This window comes from Pan troglodytes, chromosome 13 (genome assembly GCF_028858775.2).
Source record: "Pan troglodytes isolate AG18354 chromosome 13, NHGRI_mPanTro3-v2.0_pri, whole genome shotgun sequence".
Taxonomy (NCBI): Eukaryota; Metazoa; Chordata; class Mammalia; order Primates; family Hominidae; genus Pan; species Pan troglodytes.
Genome location: NC_072411.2, coordinates 57,926,140 through 57,947,094, shown reverse-complemented (window position 1 = coordinate 57,947,094; position 20,955 = coordinate 57,926,140). Strand labels below are relative to the sequence as shown.

At 35.5% G+C, this 20,955-nt stretch overlaps 1 long non-coding RNA gene across 1 annotated transcript in view; it reads left to right on the top strand.

Annotated features, from left to right (window-relative positions):
- The window catches only part of LOC107973709 (uncharacterized), a 210,284-nt gene that overhangs the window by 53,394 nt on the left and 135,935 nt on the right, over positions 1–20,955 (top strand). Inside the window, exons 4-6 of the long non-coding RNA XR_010149759.1 lie at positions 13,528–13,790; positions 14,607–14,726; positions 15,501–15,574. This is a non-coding gene — a long non-coding RNA (uncharacterized LOC107973709). The remainder of the gene's footprint in view (positions 1–13,527; positions 13,791–14,606; positions 14,727–15,500; positions 15,575–20,955) is intronic.

Here is a 20,955-nt window from a genome sequence, read left to right as displayed (position 1 = left end):
ACACACACACATATATGTGTGTGTATATACACACACACACACACACACACATATATATATCCTATTAGCTCTGTCCCTCTGGAGAACCCTGATTAGTGCAGATTTTGGTACCAGGAGGGGTTCTAGAGAAACAAAATATTGAGATGGAGTTCTTTAATTGGTTTTGGGGTTTCTGGAGTGGGTTTCTTAATATGATTAGACCCCAAAATGCTAAGGACTCTACTTCTAATAGTATGATGAACACTGATAGTCCTTGGTGTAAATGTTTAGAGAGTTATGCAAAATAAATGCATTTGACACTCCTGATTCACTGCTCATGAGAGGCAAGGAGTTTAGTGACTATACATAATACCTTTGACCATATGTGGAGAACCTAGGAGCATAATGAAGCTGGCTGGTTGCTCTTAAGTTCAGTGGACAAAGAGATGAAAGAAAATGATGAACTCAGGGATTCCATCTCCTGGCTTCAAAAGTAGATACTAAGCCTCAAGTCTGCTAAGATTACCCTGAGAGAGAGTCTTATCTCCTGTAGAGAAGGAGCTGAAATTGTGGAAAAACAGACAGAAGCTCTTATCACGTGAGTGGCTGACCTGCAATGAAAGGTGCATGCACAGCCTTGCCAGGTGTCTACTGTTAATGTGAGGGCATTGATTGGAAAATAATTGGACCTTGAATCTTGGAATGGGGATGTGTGGGAGGACCCTGATGAAGCCAGGGGCACTGATTTTGTAAACTCTGATGAACCTTTTGTGCCAGAAGAAACAGCTTCCTCATCCCCAGTTGTGGCAACATCCCCTCCCGACCCATGCTGCCATCAGCCTTTCCACCTTTGTCTGAGGAGATAAATCCTGTGCTGCCTGAGGCAACAGTGATGGCTTCCCCTGAGGCAGCTGCCATACAAGATAATGTTGATTCTCCTCAGGAGCCACCCCCAACACCCCTGTTTGCTTCTAGACCTATAACTAGACTTCAGTCCCTAGGCTAAAGAGGTGAGGTTGAGAGTGTGACCCATGAGGATGTGTGTTAACTTGAAAAGAACTGCTTGAGTTTTCTAATTTATGTAACAGAAATCTGGAGAACAGGCATGGGAATGGATATTAAGGGTGTGGGATAATGGTGGAAGAAACATAGAATTGGATCGGCCTGAATTTATTGATTTAGGGTCACTAAATAGAGGCTCTATATTTAATGTTGCAGCTCAGGAGTTAAAAAAAGGTTCTAATAATTTATTTGCTTGGTTAGCTGAAATATGCATTAAAAGATGGCCCACTGTGAGCAAGCTGGAAATGGCTGATCTTCCTTGGTTTAATGTAGAGGAAGGGATCTAAAGGGTTAGGGAGATTGGGATGGTGGAGTGGATTAGTCACTTTAGACCTACTTATCCCAGTTGGGAGGGTCCAGAATATATATCCTTGTGAAATAGATTTGTGAGGGCAGCACCTGCATCTTTGAAGAGGCCTGTAATTGATCTTCTCTCTATGCCAGATCTAACAGTGGGAACAGCAGTCACTCAACTGCAAAATTTAAATTACAAAATTTAAATACAATGGGAATAATTGGATCCCGAGGTGGCAGGGGCCAAGTGGTGGCACTCAACCATCAAAGGCAAGGTGGGTGTAGCTACTGTAATGGACAGTAGAGGCAAAGCAACAATCAGAATAGTCTGAGTCATGTAGAGCTCTGGCATTGGCTAATTAATCATGGTGATCTCAGCAGTGAAATTAATAGAAAGCCTACTGCATTCCTACTTACTTTATACAAGCAGGAAACTTCTAGGTTGAATGGACAAAAGACTAATTTGAATTACAAAGGCAGAGTCATGACCCCTCAATCAATTTCCAGAATTGAGGCAGTTTACAGACCCAGAACTCCTTGAATGAAGGGGAGGCTGGGTCGCCTTGAGGAAGGATCCCACTACACTACCAATAATTTATGCAGAGAATCTTTCTCCCATCCTTTCCCAAGGGGACCCCCAGCCTTTTACCAGGGTAACTGTGCATTGGGAAAAGGTAAATGATCAGACATTTTGCAGACTACTGGACACTAACTCTGAGCTGACATTGATTCCAGAGAACTCAAAACATCATGTGGTCCTCCAGTTAAAGTAGGGGCTTCTGGAGGTCAGGTTATTAATGAAGTTGTAGCTCAGATCTGACTTACAGTGGATCCAGTGGGTCCCTGGACTCATCCTGTGATCATTTCCTCAGTGCCAGAATGCATAATTGACATAGACATACTTAGCAGCTGGCAGAACCCTCATATTTGCTCCCTGACTGGTAGGGTGATGGCTGTTATGGTGGGAAAGGGCATATGGAAGCCATTAGAATTGCCTCTACCCAGAAAAATAGTAAATCAAAAACAATATCACATCCCTTATTGTGGAGATTAGTGCCACCAGCAAGGACTTGAAGGATGCAGTGGTGGTGATTCCCACCACATCCCCATTCAACTCTCCCATTTGTCCTGTGCAGAAGACAGATTGATCTCAGAGAATGACAGTCGATTATCATCAGCTTAACCAAGTGGTTACTCCAATTGCAGCTGCTGTACCAGATATGGTTTCATTGCTTGAGCAAATTAACACATCTGGTACCTGATATGCAGCCATTGACTTGGAAAATACATTTATGTCCATTCCAGTCCATAAGGTCCACCAGAAGAAATTTGCCTTCAGCTGGCAAGGCCAGCAATATACATTTACTGTCCTACCACAGGGGTATATCAACTCTCCAACTTTGAGTCATAATCTTATTTGGACAGACCTTAATCTCTTTGCTTCCACAAGATATCACACTGGTCCATTACATTGATGACATTATGCTGATTGGATCCAGTGAGCAAGAAGTAGCAAACACACTGGACTTAATGGTGAGACATTTGCAAGCCAGAAGATGGGAAATAAATCTGACTGAACTTCAGGGACTTTCTACCTCAGTAAAATTTCTAGGGGTCCAATGGTGTGGGGCCTGTCAAGATATTCCTTTTAAGGTGAAGGACAAGTTGCTACATCTGGCCCCTCCTACAATCAAGAAAGAGGCACAACGCTTAGTGCGCCTATTTGGATTTTGGAGGCAATACATTCCTCATTTGGGTGTGTTACTCTGGCCCATTTATAGAGTGACCTGAATTTGGATTTTGGAGGCAGTACATTCCTTTTTTGGGTGTGTTACACTGGCCCATTTACCGAGTGACCCGAAAGGCTGCCAGTTTTGAGTGGGGTCCAGAAGAGGAGAAGGCTCTGCAACAGTTCCAGGCTTGTGTGCAAGCTGCTCTGTCACTTGGGCCATATGACCCAGCAGACACAATGGCGCTTGAGGTGTCATTGGCAGATAAGGATGCTGTTTGGATCCTTTGGCAGGCCTCCATAGGTGAATCACAGTGGAGGCCTCTAGGATTTGGGAGCAAGACACTCCCATCTTCTGCAGATAACTGCTCTCCTTTTCAGAGACAGCTCATGGCCTGTTACTGGGCTTTGGTGGAAACTGAACGTTTGACTATGGATCATCCAGTCATCATGCGACCTGAACTGCCTATCATGAACTGGGTGCTTTCTGACCCATCTAGACATACAATGGGTCATGCACAGCAGCATTCTGTCATCAAATGGAAGTGATATATATGTGATCAGGCTTGAGCAGGTCCTGAGAGCACAAGTAAGTTACATAAGGAAGTGGCTCAAATGTCCATGGTCTCTACTCCTGCCACCCTGCCTTCTCTCCCCCAGCCTGCACTGATGGCCTCATGGGGAGTTCCCTATGATCAGTTGATAGAGGAAGAGAAGACTATAGCCTTGTTCATGGATGGTTCTGCACGATATGCAGGCACCACCCGAAAGTGGACAGCTGCAGCATTACAGCCCCTTACTAGGACATCCCTGAAGGACAGCAATGAAGGGAAATCTTCCCAGTGTGCAGAACTTCAAGTAGTGCACCTGGTTGTGCACTTTGCATGGAAGGAGAAATGGCCAGATGTGAGGTTACATACTGATTCATGGGCTGTAGCCAGTGGTTTGGCTGGATGGTCAGGGACTTGAAAGAAGCATGATTGGAAAATTGGTGACAAAGAAATTTTGGGAAGAGGTATGTGGATAGTCCTCTGAGTGGTCAAAAAACATGAAGATATTTGTATCCCATGTGAGTGTCCACCAACGGGTGACCTGAGCAGAGGAGGGGTTTAATAATCAAGTGAATAGGATGACCCATTCTGTGGACACCATTCAGCCTCTCTCCCCAGGCACCCCTGTCATCTCCCAGTGGGCGCATAAACAAAGTGGCCATGGTGGCAAGGATAGAGGTTATGCATGGGCTCAGCAACATGGACTTGCACTCATCAAGGCTGACCTGGCTATGGCCACTGCTGAGTGACCAATTTGTCAGCAGCAGAGACTAACACTGAGAGCTCGATATGGCACCATTCCTTGGAGTGATCAGCCAGCTACCTGGTGGCAGTTTGATTATATTGGACTTCTTCCATGGTGGAAAGGGCAGAGGTTTGTCTTCACTGAAATATATACTTACTCCAGATATGGATTTGCCTATCCTGCACACAATGCTTAAAGAAGTGCAACAGTGGGCTCATGCTCATGGAATTCACTGGTCTTAAACCATGTTCCCCATCATCTTGAAGAAGCTGGGTTGATAGAATGGTGGGATGGTCTTTTGAAGTCATAATTACAATATCAACTAGGTGACAATACTTTGCAATTCCAACCTCTAAAAGGCCTCAGTGTGTGTTGTTCCCCTCTATGTGTCCATGTGTTCTCATCATTTAGCTCCCGCTTATATGTGAGAACATGTATTTGGTTTTCTGTTCTTGTGTTAGTTTGCTAAGATAATGGCTTCCAGCTCCTTCCATGTCCCTGCAAAGGATATGATCTTTTTTATGGCTGCATAATATTCTGTGGCGTATATGTACTACATTTTTAAATCCAGTGTATCATTGATGAACATTTAGGTTGATTCCATGTCTCTGCTATTATGAATAGTGCTGCAGTGAACATACATGTGCATGTTGCTTTTTGTTTAATTTTATCAATATAGAAAATGTTGCAGTATATCATGAATGTCATTTCTATAGTCGTAGGGGAAGGGAAACCTTGAAGGTGGCAACATGGGCTGGGTGCAGTGGCTCATGCCTGTAATGCCAACACTTGGGAGGCCGAGATGGGTGGATCACAAGGTCAGGAGTTCGAGACCAGCCTGGCCAACACGGTGAGACTCCGTCTCTACTAAAAATACAAAAATTAGCCAGGCCGGGTGGCACACGTCTGTAATCCCAGCTACTTGGGAGGTTGAGGCAGGAGAATTGTTTGAACACAGAAGGTGGATGTTGCAATGAGTCAAGATCACACCATTGCACTCCAGCCTGGGTGACAAGAGTAAGACTCTGTCTCAAAAAGAAAAAAAAAAAGAAAGTCTGGACATGACAGTGGAAATATGAAGATTGTAATATTCACAATCAATTAAAGCTGCTTCACTATTTGGCATCATAATTTGGTAGCAAACATGAACTCTGTCATATTTATTGAGTTAAAAATAGACCTTCAGCAAATGTTTATTAAAAATAAATGTAGACAATGAATGTAAGTAGTTGGAAGATGATATAAGACATTGAGAAATTTGTGATAGAGATTGGAACTGAAGGGAAACATGAATTACTATAATATTTTAGAGATAATAGCAGAAAACACATTCAACTTATCAACTAAGAGAAAAGAAAAAGCAATCTATTCCAAGACAAAGATAAATGAATGAACTCAATGGGCAGTCTTCTTTTCTATGTAGGCATATGTGAGTCATTATGTAATTGTAAAGGTGCCCAATACTAGAAAATTAAGTGTAAATAAATACCAGCCAAGAATGATTTCATAAAACCCCAATTCCTAGAATTGAGTATGCAATACAACTTTCACATTTTTCTTGAGAAAACGTACATAAAATTATTTTGAAACATTTCTAATAATTGTATATGAAATAAAAACTTGGAAATAATAGGAATTGAATAATAATACAGACATTTCTTGGTGTCTGCAGGAGTTGAGTTCCAGTACCTTTCATGAATACCAGAATCTGAGGATGCTCAAGTCTTTGATATAAAATCATGTCCTATTTGCATGTAACCTGCGCACATCCTCCAGTATACTTTAAATCATCTCTAGACGTATAATACCTAATATAATGTAAATGATATGTAAATAGTTGTTTTACTCTATTGTTGGGGAGTCATAAAAAGAATAAAAAGTCTGTATATGTTCAGTACAGATGCAATTTTATTTCAAATATTTTTGATCTATGGTTGCTTGAGTCCACAGATGCAGAACCCATGGATACAGAGGGCTGACTGTATACTGAAAATGTACATGTGTTGATATTAAATATATATATAATTGTTTTCTTTTTATATATGCTTAGATTACTTCCCTATTAAATAGCTAACATTTATATATTGCTTTCAGAATGACAGGCATTTTTCTAAGCATTTTACATGTATTAATATTATCTTGATAAAACTAATAATAACCTAAAAAGTAGGCACTATTATTATAATATAGACTTTACAGAAAGGAAACTGAAACACAGAGAGAATAAGTAACTTGCTCAAGTCCACACAGTTGCAGATTAAAATAGTCAGATGTCTTCCTGTTACTATTACAGTAATATCAAAAGTCCTTGTTTTGGTAATTTTATGTATTTGACATTTTATTATAAATCTACTTCTAAACATAAGCTAAGTCCATGGGCATAAAGTCCATCATCTGGTTCACTGTGTTTATAATAGTGCTTGGCACCCACTAGGAACAAAAATGTTTGTTGATAAAGTGAGTATTAATCAATTGTTCGCTCTTATATGTACATTATGTATATATTGCACCTGTGCATATAGTTGCTAGAAGAACTTTAAAGATCAGTTGATGGAGTTATTAACTTGAGTTACATGGAACCTGTAAGATGATTGAATGAAATATCAGTATGATCGGTTTCCTTTTATTTATACATAGTTTATTTTGTACTTTAAAAATATTATTTTAAGAAAAGTCCATAGGATGTAAATGGACCTAGACAAGATTAAGACTAAGCATCCATACTTGTGATTTAGTTTATAGTTTTGTCTAGACCTATATTTTTCTTCTGAGGCCACCAAGAGGAAAGGGAAGTTAAATACCATATATATCAGTTTTCATCTATTTTTCATATTGTGATTCCACACAATATTTACCTGAAATAATAGATTCTGTTGTTAAAATATAATTTTGAAAACCATGAATATAATCAAGTTCTTTTATTTTATATATATTAGGAAATGGGAATTCAGAGAGAATAAAAGAGTAACCACTGGTAATTACTAAGGAAAAGCCATTGACAACAGAGTAGGGAACTTGAACTCAGGTTTCAGTTCAATTCAGCAGAATGAGAATTTACTGAAAACTTTTTACATGAAGTGTAGAATTCAAAGGGGACATGGGCATGGTTAAAATAATTCATAGTCAAGTTGACAGATTATATGTACAAACAAGAAAACATACAGAATGAAGTAAGCATTTTAAGATACTGTGTGAAAGTAGACAGTTATGGGAGATAATAATATTGTGAGGTAATAACAAACTTATCTGGGGGAATCAAGCAGATCTAAATTTGAAGCCCAGTTCAAACACACAACTATTTGACTTCAGCCTTTTATTGAACCTCTCCAAGCCTTGATGCTGATGTTCTTACCTATAAAATGAGGATAACAATGCTGAATGCATAGTGGCTTTGTTTTTCAGTATTAGATGGTGAATATAAAGCAGCTTAATACAATGCCTGACAAATACATTCTCAAAATGTGACAGACAATTATTTCTGTCATCATAGTTTTGTCAGTCGCTATGACTTTACCCAATGTTGTGGGATATCACCAAGAAGTATTAAATTTACTGTCCTGGACTTTGATAACATAAAAGACAGAAAAAATACTTTCATACTTAAATTACTCAATGATATAATAAATATTACTTAATAAATCAAATAGTTGACCTTCTCTACAAGCATTTACGATTCTATGAAGAAGATGTTATCTCAGTGTTAATTTGTTTTTAATTGTGTTCCAAAATCCTTACTCAGATGTTTTCAGTGGCAATCATATTAAATATTTTTACAAACTTCAAAATGCATTTGCCTAAATATGAGGTAGAAATTACCAATAAACTGGAGACTTAAAATGTGAATGGGTTTATATACTGTTTATATATATAGCAATTTAGCTACATACTAACCAAGAAGTTACAAAGATAACAGAAATCGAGAGGATCTTGTATTCAGTCTTTAATTAGATAATAAAGCCATTAGTGTTTTGTTGTGGTTGTTTGTTTGTTTGTTGTTCGAGACAGAGTCATGCTCTGTCACCCAGGCTGGAGGGCAGTGGCATGATCTCGGCGCACTGCAACTTCTGCCTCCCAGATTCAGTGATTCTCCTGCCTCAGCCTCCCGAGGATTCTCCTGCTTCAGCCTCCCGAGTAAAGCTGGGACTACTGGCACGTGCCATCACACCAGGCTAATTTTTGTATTTTTAGTAGAGACAGGTTTTTGCCATGTTAGCCAGGTTGGTCTTAAACTCCTGACCTCAGGTGATCTGCCTGCCTTGGCCTCCCAAAGTGCTGGGATTACAGGTGTGAGCCACCATGCCTGGCCGCCATCAGTGTTTCTTATTAAGGTTTTAATTTTTCTTATTTCTCTATTATGCTGTGTCCTTTATGGCAGCTACTAGTCGTATGTAGATATTGAACAATTAAAATGAAGCTAATGTGATTACAGAAATAAGTTTTTACTTGTATTTTATTTTAATTTAAATTTAAATCTGATGTTTGGTTTAGTTATTGAAAAACTTCAAAATGTGTTTGGAAATTTGGGTGTGTAAATCTACTGTTTCATCTGTAAATTCTGTGAAATTCATATACAAATTATGTATTTTTAATGAAAATTTAGTGTACATATCAGGATGTGGTTAATTGTAAAATATACTGATTTTCCAAGATTAGGTATAAAAGTGTAAAAAATTTAATTAATAGCATTTTATGTGCATTATATAGTAAAGTGATCATATTTTTAATATACTGGGCTAAATAAAAATATATGAGATTAACTTCACTTTTTTTTTTTTTGCTGTTTGAATGTGAATGTGGCTACCAGAAAATTTAGACTTACACATGTAACTTTCATTGCATTTCAATTGGACAGTGCTTCTCCATATAGTCTTGATTTGTTTTATTTTAATCTTATTAAGTTAATGTCAGTAGTTTTTGGGAAATATATAAAATTCTAAAAAATAGATGAAAAGTGTAGATTTTTGGGTGAATTTTATAGAATCAGGATTCACATTTCAACCAACAGAACTGAAAAGTTGGCGGTGAGGAAAAGGGATGTTTTTTTCTCAAATGTAGTATGATTTTCACTAGAGAAATTCACTTTAGCATTAGCTATTTAACAGCCATTTGAAACTGAAAATAAAAATACTTTAGGACCTGGTATCTAATGGATGATGGATTGAGACTAGCACCATCTGAACTATATGAACAAGAGCGTGTATTAATTGGTTTTGATTATTTTCTCTCTCAGAACTCTTACACATTTTCCTCCCTTAAATTGGTAGAAGGAAATAAATGGAACCGCTCACTGAACTCTACTCTTTCTTAGTTGTTCATGCCCCAGAGCACATTGTACTACTTTTCAGAAGATAATAATTAAAGCCACAGTTATGTTCTCCAAGCTTCCCTTATTTTATTTAGGGAAATAAGATTTTTTTTAGGGAAATAAGATTTTATTTAGGGAAATAAGATTAAGATTTGGACTTCTGCTTGTGTTAGGTTTTTTGAATGTAATGGATGACTACTTCAGGTTTCAGAGGGATGCTAGTGTATTTACATCTTGTTGAATTTGTTGTATTTACCAGATACCCAAGCTTTTTGCTTATTAATATTAGTGATGCAGAAAGAGAGAGGGAAATACCATCAAACATATATTTATTGTAGGCTTATTGAGTTAATTCTAATAGTTTGAGATTTTTAACTCTAATGAAAAGCTGTAAGTGAAAGAGATTTACATGCTACATCTTTACTCACTTTTTTCCTTTGATGCTAAAATGAAGGAAATATACGGGTATATTTACAAGTTGCTATGTGAGCAGTTATGTGAAATTTATGCTGTGTAATGGATTATGGAAAGTAGCTTTGAACAAACTAAATGGCCATTTCATTTGATCAAAGCATATTTTTACAAATCCAATAATTAAGCAATGCACAGGTTTTTTTTTAAGTTTTTCAAAGTATGGTAAACAAGCAGTAGGTTTTCCTCATTTGCACAGTAAAATGGACTTATAGGGTAAGGGTGATTAATGTACTGAAGTAATTTAAATTCCATACTTTCAAAGTCACAATGCATATGTTACATGCCTATAATTATGCTCCTCCGGGTGTGCACGCCAAGAAGGTGGCAGAGTCAGACACAGAAAAAGAAAGGAGATTGATGATATGGTATTTTGCTAATACAATGCAAAGGCACTAGCTGATTATGAGCCTCATTCTTGCCTTTCCTACTTCTACGTACCCTCTACATTACATTTTCAAACTGATGTCTTCACTGATCTGTCATTTACAGAAAATGCCTTCATTATGAAGAAGCCCTCCTGAAAAAAATTGGAAAAAGAACCAATACTTCCAATATTATAATTCAAACTTCTTTGGTTTAAGGATAAAGAAACTCCCCCAGCACTCCACCACCACCGTACACACACACTCATTTATTAGATTTGATATACATATGCTTAAGTATTAATTTCCTCTTTTCTGAATTTGGGGCCATTTTAGGAAGGAAAACTGTTTTGTTGATATCAAGATAATGCACTGGTGTCCTATAAAAAGTCATGCCAAAGGAAGACAGAATTTTTTAGGAGAGTATTACAAATTTTACAACTTTATAGTTACAATTTGTGTATACTGTCAATTTAAGAAAAGTGATGTTGCGGCTTTTCTTAGGATTCCCAACAGGTTGCTAGACATTTTCTTACTCCTAAGTGTTGGGTGACCTCAAACAGACTGAACATTTATAGGGAATACAATCAGGGTAAACAAATTTTTTATTAAATCATGCATCCTAATTCCTTTATTATGTTAGTGCCATGATGTTTAATGACCACCTCCTTTGGGTCAACTCAACTATAGATTCTATTATCTCTGAACTATTAACAGAATCCTATTCGATTTCAAAGTTTTAAATACATACACCTCTGCTTTTTTCTCCCCTAAAAAGTACGTTATTCCATTGACACAAAGATTTAGTGTCACAATGTACCTAGTCAAAAAGAGAAGAAATAAATATTGCTTTAAATTTTTGAGGACAGGGCTGGTGCTACCTTTTTATGCCATATAACGTATGAGTTTGGTTTTCAGTTTTTTTTTTTTTTTTTTTTTTTGAGATGGAGTCTCACTCTCTTGCCCAGGCTGGAGTACAGTGCAATGATCTTGGCTCACTGCAACTTCCCTCTCCCGGGTTCAAGCAATTCTCCTGTCTCAGCCTCCCGAGTATCTGGGACTACAGGTGCACACCACCATGCCTGGGTAATTTTTTCTGTTTTAGGAGAGACGGGTTTTGCCGTGTTGCCCAGGCTGGTCTCGAACTCCTGAGCTCCGGCAATCTGCCCGCCTCGGCCTCCCAAAGTGCTAGGATTACAGGCATGAGCCACCGTGCCCAGCCTGGTTTTCAGTTTTAATTACCAACCTTATTTGGCCATTTCAGCTGAAGTTTTACATAAACCTATATTGCACTTTTGATGAGATGATGATGAAATAGAAAGTTGCACACATAAAAAAGTGGACTGATGTTTGATATGTCTGAAAGAGGGTAACAAATTAAAAATATAGAAACTTGATACTTCTTATTAGAAAAAAGGGAGTCTTTTGAATAGTTTTGTTAGTGCTGTTTGTTTAGTTTGTTTGCTTTGCCTGGAATCCTGTGGTTTTCGATATATACAGTTTGACCGTGGAAACTTCAAAGCTCTGCTCTTTATATTCTGAATAATACAATCAACTCATCTAGCTACAACTTTTTAGGTAGCTTTTTTCTTTAACAAATGTTCTTTTGGCCTAGAATTTTAAAAAGAAATTAAAAAGATTCAGATTATTAATTAGCAGTAATAAGTGATTATTTTTAGGATGAAATAGCTAGATCTGGCCCCTTATAGGGAGTAGTGGCTACTGTTGTCTTTTATATGAAGACTTATATTAATGTAAGTGAATGAGTGTGTGTGAGTGTTATTTATGATCTTTGTGCTGTGTTTGTACAGTGAAGTCAGTGAGACCCATAGAGACCACTAGGGTGCTGTTAATGTATGTGGTCTATTGCATACCTTTGAGAGCTAAATCATGGGGCTCATTTTTGAGACTAATTATTATAGGGAGCTTTTTATCATATCATGTATGCATTTTAAAACTTTAAGAATATTGCTCAACCATACCATAATGGACAGCAATTATCATATTTTCAAATATTAATAATGAAATTAAAATTAGGGAATTATTGCAAATATCAAAGTCACTTTTTTAGTGATTGTTCAATATTCACTATATCTAATAATCATTATTATGTGATACAATTATTAGAGAATTACAAATATTAGTAATAATATATTAAGAATATTTTTAGTTATCCCATAATTTTCTAGAAAGTATTAAGCAGTCTTTGTTCATTAAACACATTTTCATGAAGCTAAATACATTCATAAATTGGTTATCTTTTGCTAATAGCTTCCTTAAGAAAGGTTTGCTAAAAATTCTTCCAAAGTGAAAAATAACATAGGTTAATATGAATATAGAAAATCTTCCAGTCTGAAAATGTTCTTAAATTAAAAAATAATCATTTTAACTTTTTGTTTTTCCTGAAGCCACCAAGTCATGTAATATGTATATATATATATAAATAATTGTTTATTCTTCTAAGCACTAATTATAAATTTTTCTACTAGTTAACAATTACTGAATCCACAAATATGTTTCCTATACATGACAAATTGTAGGTATTATAGATGTAAAAACAAAAATGTAATACTTTCTACTTTAACGAAAAGATAGAAACAAAAAAAGAAATGTAAACCCACTTGTTAATTAAAATGATTATTGGTTTAATGAGAGCATTTCAGAAAGCAGTAGGAGCATAAAATTACTAAGAATGGAGAAATTCATCCAAGTTGTTATAGTTCTGTATATAGTTGCATCAATTTTCTCAAAATCATTTTATATTTGTTACTATGTTTATAGAAATACCTAAGCAACTAGTGACAAGTAACTATTGTATTTTTACAGAGATTAAAATAAATAACGTTATAATATGGACTCCCATTGTACACTGAGGAACTCAGAACAATGAAGTAACATTTTCTGCAGAGTAGAGGACTGTGAAAGACTAAAATGGATGTTTAGGATAGGGTGCAAAGGTTGCTGTTATGGGCTAAATTGTATCTCTCAAAATTCATATGTTGAAACCCTTACCTCCTGTATTTCAGAATATGACTGCATTTGGAAATAAGGACTTTAAAGAGGTGATTAAGTTACAATGAGGCCACTAGAGAAGACAATTATCCATTTGGACTGATGTGCTTAGAAGAAGAGCATATTGGTAAAAAGAGACACCAGAGGTACAACAGCACAGAGAAAGACCATGTGAGGACACAGTGAGAAGATGGCCATCTGCAAGCCAAGGACGGAGGCGTCAGGAGAAACCAACCCTGATGACACCTTGATCTTGGACTTCACAGCCTCCAGAACTGTAAGAAATAAATTTCTGTTGTTTAAGCCACTCTGCCTATAGTACTTTGTTATGGCAGCCCTAGCAAACTAATACAGATGTTTACAGTCTTTGCCCCAAGAGCAGTTTGACACAGAAATGGACAGGCAGAGCAATCACGAAATATCATAGAATAGCTTTCCCAAGTGTGTTTCTGGTCATTGTTGCACCAATGGCTCTAAGGTGTAGAAGGCTTGTTTTTATACATACATATATTGAAACAGATGAGATGACTAAAATTGGTCTCTGTGCCTCTAGAAAGCAAAGTTGATTCTTAGTTCTTTTATTGTTTTTTTTTTATTTTTTTTTAGATAGCAGACATTTCTTTGCACCCAGCTAATCTTGCAGTAACTTGGGAGATAAATTTTTGCCATGATTCAGAGTTGAGTGACTAGATTCTTGGTTTAGTAAATTCACCAGAAAAGCATGCACATGTTTGAGAAATTTTCCTCTGATTTTATGGATTTCATGTGTACATCTTTGAAGAAAAAGTGAAGTGTGTTAATATACTTCCTGTTCACAAACTATATGGTTTTATTTGACAAGTATTGCCAATGGCATGAGCAAATTGTATTGTTCTTCATTGTGCGATCAGAAAATTCTCATTCCTGAATCTTTCATTATTAAAATATTTACCTTCAAATTTACACCTAGATGTTATATACCTATTCTTACTCTATATCTCCACCACCATTGTGTTTTACAACTATTTCCTTTTAACATTTCTTGGTTTTCCAATTTCTCTACAAGTATGTTTCCTAGCGAATAAGCTTATTTCTGCAATTTTTGATCTAACAGAACATACTCAAGTGTCTCAGCTCAACATTTGGAGATGAGCCATCCTCCTCTTATTGTAAAAAAAGCTTGAAGGAGTATTTTCACAGCGATGGAACTGGAAGTTAAGGCAACTTCTATCAGGTAAAATGGCAAATCACTGTTATTTTCCTGAATCTGCATACAAGCAAAGCCTGTGTACTTGCAAAGCCATAATGTCACTAGAGATGATCATTAGTAAATTGTGTTTACTTGTATCTTAATATGTGATTTTCCACATATTTAGTCGTTTTAGGGCTCTGTGAAACAGTATGCCATTTGACCTTCTTTGATGTTCAGGTTCTTAAATTCCAAACACTTGATTTACAAAGTTCAATTTCTAATGCATGTTTATCATTCTGAATGTTTCTTGTGGGATTAAAAAATTCAGAGAAACAAGAATATCCAGGAACACATTTCTGGCTACTAATATTGCTGCTGATCTTATTCTTTTTTGTAATGTACTATCATCAATGTTTTAGATGAACAGCTATATATAGCACAACAATTTCTATATAATGTAATTATTGTAAAAATTTGATTAGAAAACATGGGACCTTTCTGGTCAATATTTATCTAAAATGCTGGAATTTAAAACACCAAAACATGTAAATGGTATTTCAAAGTAAAAAATTAATGGAGATCAGCAATACATCAGCTTTATTTTGGCTATTGATTTGGTCTTCTATTTTTTGCTTTGTGATTTAGGGGAGCAGTGTTATCTCCATAAAATGAGGCTGTCCTTTTCATTAAGTAATTGTAAAGCAAACACCGCATATTTAAATAGAAACAGTGTTGCTAATATGGAATTTTTAAATTTTTAATTATTGCACTATCTACTAGAATAAATATATAAAAAACCTTTTTTTTACTTCCTAGCATCAAGAAAAGAAACAAAGTATTCACCACTTATGAAACAACATCTCTCTTCTCATCAATAGTTTGATTTACAGGTACATGTTTTGCTTTAGAAGTTTTTATTTTTTATAAATGTAATGTGTATTCTTAAGGTGTAACATTAAGAACCTTGTTTTGTTGTTAGAGATTTTAGCAAAAGTAAAAATAATATTAAAACTTTTCAAAAATCTTAGCTATAACAGACTTTAGATGAGAACAGAGTTTAAAAACTGATGCTCTGATACTGTTTTCTACGTTAAATAGACAATTCTGGGGCTCTTCAAATGTAGTATTTGTGGAATGTCTTCTTTTGAGGAATTCCAAATTCCTATCAAGTTTGATTTTACTTACTAAGTATGATTTTCCACATGAAGTTACATCTTTTTATTCCAAGAATATACTGTATATGTGGAAAATAGACGAGGTGAAATATTGCATGTTAAAATTGCATGGCAGAGTCATAGAAAGTTGCCAAACAACTAAATTGCTTTGTCTTTTGAATCTTTCAACTAAAGAGTGTGCACCAACATTCTTGGAAGTGATATTAAAGAATTACAAATCAAATAAAACAAAAGCCAAAGACAAAGTCTTTAACTTTTTCTTTTTTCACTCATCATTTTCATGCATAAACTAGCACTGTATTTATTATAATAAAATATAATAACCTTTTCTTTATTTTTGATAAAAATGTAAGACTACATAACTTTTGTAACTATACAGCCATCATTAGTTATTATACTCCTACTGAAGAAAAAATAGTAAATAGAGGGGTATTTAAAAAATAAAAAAATAAAAAAATAAACCAAACACTTTGCTTACCAAAAAGTGTCTGCACCTCAGAAATGTGATAAGAATTTGGAAAAAAAACCCACAAAGTTTTTCTTTGTAAATGTCATGTAAGACTGTAAAATTTAGAATTCGGTTTTATGCAATTTCTTTAGTTTTACCTTTTAATTTTTAATTATAAAAGCAAATATCTCCTTACTGTTTTAAAAAAAAATCAGCCCAGAAATACATGTAGCATGTCACGAAATTATCCCTCTCGTTCCCACCATTAGGATCCCTGGAGAGACCCATGATTAAACATTGATTTGCATTATGCTAGACATTCTCATCTTATATAACCAAATTAAAAATTTTAAAAACTGGATCATTCTTTGCATACTTTTTTGCTGCTTGCATTTGGAACATTTAACCACATATAATGCATATTTATTCATGCTGCTATATGAAAAGAAGAGTTATCTCATTCTTTGAGATTATCTAACAACATTTTATGATATAAATATATTTCATATATTGAACCAATTCCTGTTAGGTGGATATTTAGGTTTTTTCCAATTTCATTTCATTTTCTAGAGGAATATTTGTAAAAGATATTCTTTACTTAAGCTAGAGTATTGGTTATTTAGACAAAACATGAATCTCCTAGGGAATTCTGACTGATAAGAATTTTTAAAAATTGAGCTCTAAATGTCACATTTTAAAATATCAGTCAGCAACTGTATAGTATATTGGAAAGGACTATAGGTTTATAGCCAAGAGAATTGGGTCTTTTTGATCCCTGACACTTATTAATTATATAATATTGTGCAAACTATCTAAATTCTCTGGGCCTTGTTTTCCCATCTACAAAATGATGAGTATGAAGTAGATGGTCTTTAAAGGGTCTAAAAACTCTAAATAAAAGACTCTATACTGCAATTATACAAAAAAACAAAACAAAAAAACAACAACTATGGACTCATCACTGGCTAGGAAGGATGAGTATTCCAGAGAAAAGAAGCAGTCACCAGCTATTTTAGGTTGCTCACTATGTGGTAGAAAAAACTGATGGAAATCATGGTATTGGGTTTGAAAAACTGAAAGGATTTATACCCCTTGCTGTGCTTGTATTTTAGCCACGCCTTGCTCTATACTCTATTGTATAGGTAAGCGTGGGCAAACCCAGACTCGACATTCCTGTCAGGGTTGCATTATACTCTGACACAGTAGTTTAATTCAATAATGGGTAGAGACGTTTCTAATCCTTGTTCAGTCTTGATCAGGTTTCCTCAGAGCCCTCCTTGTTTGGATAGACTCTTGATGTTAGAATAGAATTAAGACAGACTGCCTAGAGTGTAGTGCACCAGAGAGCAGCTTCTAGAGATTCTGTCCCTTAGAGGATGCAGTGAGTTGATGCTGCCTCTTAAATGGTTTGCTGTCAGTCCATGGCTGAGATCAGATTCAAAGACCTAGTATTACTCCCAATTCTTCTCCTGGTTTGCTAGATGATTTGTTATTGGCTCTGAATCGTTAAATAATTGACAAATAAGATTATTTTCTAAAATAGTAATGTGGGAAAAAGTGATTCTAATCATTTTGTTCTTTTGTTTGATTAAAATTTAAATGGTCTTCTTCTGAGGAGTCTTTTGGTCATACATATCAGACACAACACTAGGGTCTCTTTGTCTCTGTAATAACAATACTTATGTCAAATATAAAATTTCTCCTGTGAAAGTATGTAAAACATTTGGATACATGTTGCTACAAGGTATTACAGTTATGAATGTTATGTGTATTTTTTTTTCTCAAGTAGTTTTTCTCAAGTTTTTCAGGAAGTGACTACCTGAAACCAAGATAAGAGGAGAATGGAAAGGTGTTCCCTTGTAGTGACAGATAGGTCATCTACATTAATTGTAAGCACCCAGGGCCCAGGACTATTCTTATTGATGTCCTGGATGGTGTGCAGTTTTATTTGCTTTATGTTGCATTTTTCCACAAAATATATTTCAAAACCAATTTTCTTGATGGCAATTCATACACAGTATATTTAATAATGTCATTAATCGCTCTGTTACTAATTGTTTCATTACCTTTCTCATATTAGCAACTGTGAACACCCAACATTATTTATCAGGTATGCGAGTGCCCTCTCTCTCCTGGGCGGTGATGCTTACCTAGGAAAAGAAATGAAACCCTTTAACAAGTTTCTTGCCTTTCACCACAACTCTCACTCTCACCTGGGGTGAAGGCCAGCCCTAATTTCTAAAGTAATTGCCATAAACGTGGCTTATATATATAAGGAGCTCATGAAAATAGCTTCAGTGTTGATCTTCACATTAATCCCATTTTTCTACTCTCAGAAAAAAACTAGCATTATCCTTATATAAATAATGTATACAAAGCCATTCAGCCGGGGAATGGGGTGGTGGTGGTGGTCGTGGTGGCCTATTTAAGAACTCTGATAGGCCAAATTACTTATTCTGGTAGAAACTAGAAGATTTTTAATGAGGTTCTTGCATTTGTTTTAATCATTTCTATAATGATTAAACAAATCATACCTTTTAAAATGTGTGAATTTGAATAAATAATTTTACATTTCAATACCAATAATTGTGTGAAAGCTTCACAGGAATTCACTGTCTGGGAAAAACTAAAATGACTAAAGAGTCAGGTGTGCTTTCAATGTTTTGCTATTCACCTCCACACAATGATACCTTTAGGCTACCTTCTTTCTCTTTTTGGTGAGTTTAATATGAATCATCAAAGAAAAAATACAGTTGTTTATAAAACAAATTCATCTCTTGCATTTATATATTGGGTTGGCTAGCAAGCGTTGTTTAAGTTAAAAAAAATACTAATTTTCCAGCATTATCACATTGAATATTATCAGATACCTGCATTTGGATCTAACTAAAAAGCTATATTTTAACTCTTTTGAGAATCTTGGTGCTAATGCAGGCACCACTACCAATTCTGGGTCAGACGGAATGAATCCATTTTCTCAGCAAGATTCAAGCCTTCATGCCCCCTGTTAAGACTCATGCTATGAGCAAGGCTGGTACTGTTTATGAAAGATGCAAATTATACTCAACATCTTTTGGATTTTACAATTTATAATGAGGCATGCATCCTCCAAACCCAATTCTTTTCTTTAAAGCCCAGAATTCTGGACACTTCATAAAGCAAAAAGCTTGCTGCCACCTTCAAGGAACTCAAACTATCTGATTTTTTTTATTTGCTGCTGCCATTAGATTGAAATGATTTTTCTTCAGTTTGCTCAAAGCCAGATTTAAAGTCAGGTCCCAGAGGTAACAGGCAAGTCGATCCCCTAAGCTACTCAGTCGTTGTTTGCTTTTTTTACATGTAATATCCTACTACTAAGCCAGAATATAATTTAAAATACAAAACACACTCTACATAAATATGTCCTTTAGTAATTTTGTAATCTGACATTTAATAGAAGTTAACTAAGTGCCTTATATCATGTTTGTCAAGGAAAATGGAGAAATTATAAATATCCTTCAAGACAATTATTTCTTAATAGCTTTCTACGTATTTTTAATGCTACACATTTTCTTACTACTTCAAATCAATAATACTATGAGCTCCTTGAACATAGACCTGCCAGATTACTCACTTACAATGCACCTAAATAAGCCCAAAAGCATCCTAAACACTTCACACATTATGAGCTTCTGAAAACCATTCAAAGAGCTCAGGTTTACAGTCACTTTCTGTTTGCTAGGGAACAGCAAAGGGTTACTTTAGCCCAGGCGCTGCAAGTGCGAGCAACAGGAATCCATTGGCTTTAATTTGTCCATGTCTTTCATTTGATACTACCAGTATTAATAGCTTTGCAAGGAAATTCTGCAGTCATTAATCATAATAATTAATCAGATCCAATTATATTGCATATAAATGCGAACAAATTGCTGAAAAAATAATGATCTATCACCAACATGTCACAAGGAAAAAGAGACTAAAATAGTAATTAGACGCAGGGATTTAGTTGTGTATGAGTGCCCTGCAACTGATTTTAACTGTATGATGATCCGATGATGTAATTAGTCAAAAGTCTAGCAGGCCTTTTTAGCAGACCATCTAATGACTGTGCAACTGGAGAAAATAAGGTCCACTTTTCTAAGAGATCTTTTTGCATTTTCTTCTAGCTTTGCTGTTCTGAATAAAGGAGATCCATTGCCCTTGGTGTTCTAATACTGGGAACTAAATTGTTCCTGCATGGGTTTTCTGAATTTTTATTGCCTGTTTTTAAAGTAATGCTATCTGTTAACTGATGATTACTCAAGTTAGGAATCAAGATATTCTAAATGGCATTTTTTTTCCTTTTTACTCTTGTAATCATACAAATGTGTAACATATAATTCAAAATGAAATGTTTTGGTTATAGTAAGTTAACACACTGCGGGTAGCATGCATGTTAGCTATTTTCACCTATCTTCTTTCCCTTGAACTGAACTGAAAACATTTCAGAAAATGGAATTACTCTGTTTTCACTTCAGTTAGCACTCTCTGGAGCACTGGCAGATTTTATCAGAAACCATTTAAAAATATATATATGTGCATGTGTGTGTGTGTGTGTATATATATATATGTATATATATTCTTTAACAGATTCTTACATTCTGACCAAAGTGAATTATTTAATGCAAAT